Consider the following 4,566-nt stretch of genomic DNA (forward strand, 5'->3'; position numbering starts at 1 on the left):
CCTATCCTAATCTAAAGATTTCACCAAAAGAGTAAAAAGATTACCTACAGACTGGGAAAAAGTTTTTAGCTATGACATTTCTGATCAGCGTCTGATCTCTAAAATCTACATGATACTGCAAAAACTCAACTACAAAAAGACAAATACCCCATTTAAAAAATGGGTGAAGGAAATGAACAGGCACTTCGCTAAAGATGACATTCAGGTAGCTAACAGATACCTGAGGAAATGCCAATAATAGTTAATACCATTAGAGAAATGCAAATCAAAACTACAGTGAGATTCCATCTCACCCCAACAAGGCTGGCATCAATCCAAAAAACACAAAACAGTAAATGTTGGAGAGGTTGTGGAGAAACTGGAACACTTATACGCTCCTGGTGGGAATGTAAAATGATACAACCATTTTGGAAATCATTTGGTGCTTCCTTAAAAAGCTAGAAATAGAACTACCACATGATCCAGCCATCCCATTCCTTGGAATATATCCTAGAGAAATAAGAGCATTTACACGAACAAACATGTGCACACCCATGTTCGTTGCAGCACTTTTTACAATAGCAAAAAGATGGAAGCAACAAAGGTGCCCATCAACGGATAATGGATAAATATATTATGGTATATTTACACAACGGAATATTATGCATCAATAAAGAACAATGGTGAATCTGTGAAACATTTCATAACATGGAAGAACCTGGAAGGTATTACGCCGAGTGAAATTAGTCAGTTGCAAAATGGCAAATGCTGTATGAGACCATTATTATAAGAACTTAAGAAATAGTTTAAACAAAGGAGAGAATAATCTTTGATGGTTACGAGAATGGTGAAGGAAGGAGAGAGGGAGAGAAGGAGGGGATATTCACTAACTAGATGTTGTCGTTGTTGTTAGGTGCCATCAAGTCGGTTCCGACTCATAGTGACCCTATGCACAACAGAACGAAAGACTGCCCGGTCCTGCGCCATCCTTACAATCGTTGTTATGCTTGAGCTCATTGTTGAAGCCACTGTGTCAATCCACCTCATTGAGGGTCTTCCTCTTTTCCGCTGACCCTGTACTCTGCCAAGCATGATGTCTTTCTTCAGGGATCGATCCCTCCTGACAATATGTCCAAAGTATGTAAGACGCAGTCTCGCCATCCTCACTTCTAAGGAGCATTCTGGTTGTACTTCCTCCAAGACAGATTTGTTCTTTCTCTTGGCAGTCCATGGTATATTCAATATTCTTCGCCAACACTACAATTCAAAGGCATCAACTCTTCCTCAGTCTTCCTTATTCATTGTCCAGCTATCACATGCATAGGATGTGATTGAAAATACCTTGCCTTGGGGCACGTGCACCTTAGTCTTCAAGGTGACATCTTTGCTCAACACTTTGAACAGGTCCTTTGCAGCAGATTAACCCAACGCAATGTGTCTTTTCATTTCCTGACTGCTGCTTCCATGGCTGTTGATCGTGGATCCAAGTAAAATGAAATCCTTGACAACTTCCATCTTTTCTCCATTTATCATGATGTTGCTCATTGGTGCAGTTGTGAGGACTTTTCTTTTATGTTGAGGTGCAATCCATACTGAAGGCTGTGGTCTTTGATCTTCATTAGTAAGTGCTTCAAGTCCTCTTCACTTTCAGCAAGGAAGGTTGTGTCATCTGCATAAAGCAGGTTGTTAAGGAGTCTTCCTCCGAAAGTGACTGTTCACTGGGGGAAAGAAAATTATCAGTCTTTTCAGGGATTATTGGATACGGGCTGTGAATTGACAAAAATCCCAGGAGACCCTAAATGTCACTGTGGTCCACCAGTCAGAATGGGGGGTTATGGAGGTCAGGTTATTAATGGAGTCTTAGCTTATGTCAGTCTCACTGTAGGTTCAGTGGGTCCTCAAACCCATCCTGTATTGATTTCCCCAGTTCCAGAATGCATAATTGAAATGAATATACTCAGCAACCTCCACATTGGATCCCTGACAGATGGAGTAAGGGCTATTATGGTAAGAAAGGCGAGTGGAAGCCAGTAAAGCTGCACCTTCCTAGGAAAATATACCTTAGAGATATATCAACTTTTCATCCTTACATCATTATTTAGTCTGTAGAGTGTTTGACCACCTTTCTCTTCCACAAGACGTCACACTGGTCCATTACATAGAAAACATTATGCTAATTGGACCCAGTAAGGAAGACCTGTCAATGACTTTGGACTTATTGGTAAAACATGTGCATGCTAGAGGGTGGGAAATTAATTCCACAAAAATTCAAGCACCTACAACCTCAATGAGATTTCTAGGGGTCCAATTTTGTGGGGAATGTCGAGATATTCCTTCCAAAGTGAAGGAAAAGTTATTGCACCTGGCTCTTCCAGCAACTAAACAGAAGGCACAATGCCAATGCCTGGAGGGCCTCCTTGGATTTTGGGGGCAGCATATTCCTTATTTTGGTGTGCTACTCCTTGCTGTTTATCAAGTGACTTGAAAAGCTCCTGGTTTTGAGTGGGGACCAGAACAAAAGAAGGCTCTGCAACAGCTGCTGTGCAAGTTGCTATGTCACTTGGGCCGTATGATCTGCCTCATCAGATGATGCTCGAAATGTCCGTGGCAGATAGAAATGCTGTTTGGAGTCTTTAGCAGGCCCCTATTGGTGAATCACAGTGCAGACCCTTAGGATTTTGGAGTAAATCCCTGTGATCCTCTGTAGATAAAAACTCTTCTTTTGAGAAACAGCTTTGGATTTGTTACTGGGCCTTAGTAAAGACTGGACACTTAACTATGGGGCGTCAAGTCATCATGCAGCCTGAGCTGCCCATCATGAACTGGGTGTTGTCTAACCCAAAAAGTCATATAGTCGGACATGCACAGCAGCACTCCATGACTAAATGGAAGTGATATAAATGAGATTGTGTCTGAGAAAGACTTGAAGGCACGAGTAATTTACATGTGCAAGTAGCCCAAATGCCTATGGTCTCCACTCCTGCCACATTATCTTCTATTTCCTAGTCTGCACCTATGGCCTTATAGAGAGTTCCTTATGATCACTGGACTGAAGAAGGGAAAACTTGTGTCTGGTTTACAAATGGCTCTGGGGACAAACAGGCATCAGTTGAAAGTGGACAGCAGCAGCACTGTAGCCCCTGGCTTGGATCTACCTGAAGGACAGTGGTAAAGAGAAATCTTCCCAATGGGCACTTCAAGCAGTGCACCTGGTTGTGCACTTTGCTTGGAAGGAGAAATGGCCAGATGTGCGACTGGATACTGATTCATGGGCTGTGGCTAATGATTTGGCTGGATAGTCAGGAACTTGGAAGGAACATGATTGGAAAATTGGATACAAGGATTTGTGAGGAAGCAGTATGTGGATAGACCTCTCTGAATGGCCAAAGATGTGACAATATTTGTGTCTCATGTAAATGCTCACCAAAGGATGACCTCAGCAGGAGAGGATTTTAATAACCAAGTAGATGAGATGATACATTCTATGGAAACTACTCATCATCTTTCCCCAGGTACTCCCATCATTTTTCAATGGCTCATGAACAAAGTGGCCATGGTGGCAGGGATGGAGGTTAGGCATGGGCCCAGCAACATAGAGTTCCACTTACCAAGGCCAACTTTGTTACAGCCACTACTGAGTGCCCAATCTGCCCACAATAGAGAGCAATGGCGAGTTCCCAATATGGCACCATCACTAGAGGTGATCAGCCACCAACCCAGTGGCAAGTTGGTGTCACTGAACCACTTCCATCATAGAAAGGGCAGTGTTTTATTCTTACTGGAATAGACACTCTTGGTGTGGATTTGCCTCCCCGCCTGCTAAGCTTCTGCCAAAACTACCATCTGTTGACTTATAGAATGCCTTATCCACCATCATGGTATCCCACCCAGCATTGCCTCAAATCAAGAGACTCACTTCATAGCAACCTAAGTGCAGCAGTGGGCTCATGCTCATGGAATTCACTGGTCTACCATGTTCCCCATCATCCTGAAACACCTGTCTTGCTAGAACAATGGAATGCCCTTATGAAAACACAATTACAGCCCCAGATAGGTGGCAATACTTTGCAGGGTTGGGGCAATGTTCTCCAGGAGGCTGTATATGCTCTAAACTGGCATCCAATATATGGTGCTGTACCTCTTGGCCAGGATTCATTGGTCCAGGAATCAAGAGGTGGGAATGGGTGTGGCATCATTCACTATTACACCTACTGACCCACTTGCAAGATTTTTGCTTCCTGTCCCTGCAATCTTATGCTCTACAGGTCTAGAGGTCTTAGTTCCAAAAGGAGCAATGCTCCCACCTGGAAGCACATCACTGATTCCAGTCAATTGGAAGCTAAGAATGCCACCCAGCCACTTTGGGCTCTCTATGCCTCCAGATCAATGGGAAAAGAAGGGGTTTACCATTCTGGGTGGTGTGATTGATCCTGATACCAAAAGGAAATAGAATTGATATTACACAATGGAGGTAAAGAAGAGTATGTCTGGAATCCAACAGATCACTTAGAGTTTCTTTTAACACTACCCTGCACTGTCAATGGAAAACTACAGCAAACCGGTTTTGACATTACTACTAATGGCCTA

Source organism: Loxodonta africana, chromosome Y (assembly GCF_030014295.1).
Source record: "Loxodonta africana isolate mLoxAfr1 chromosome Y, mLoxAfr1.hap2, whole genome shotgun sequence".
Classification (NCBI taxonomy): Eukaryota; Metazoa; Chordata; class Mammalia; order Proboscidea; family Elephantidae; genus Loxodonta; species Loxodonta africana.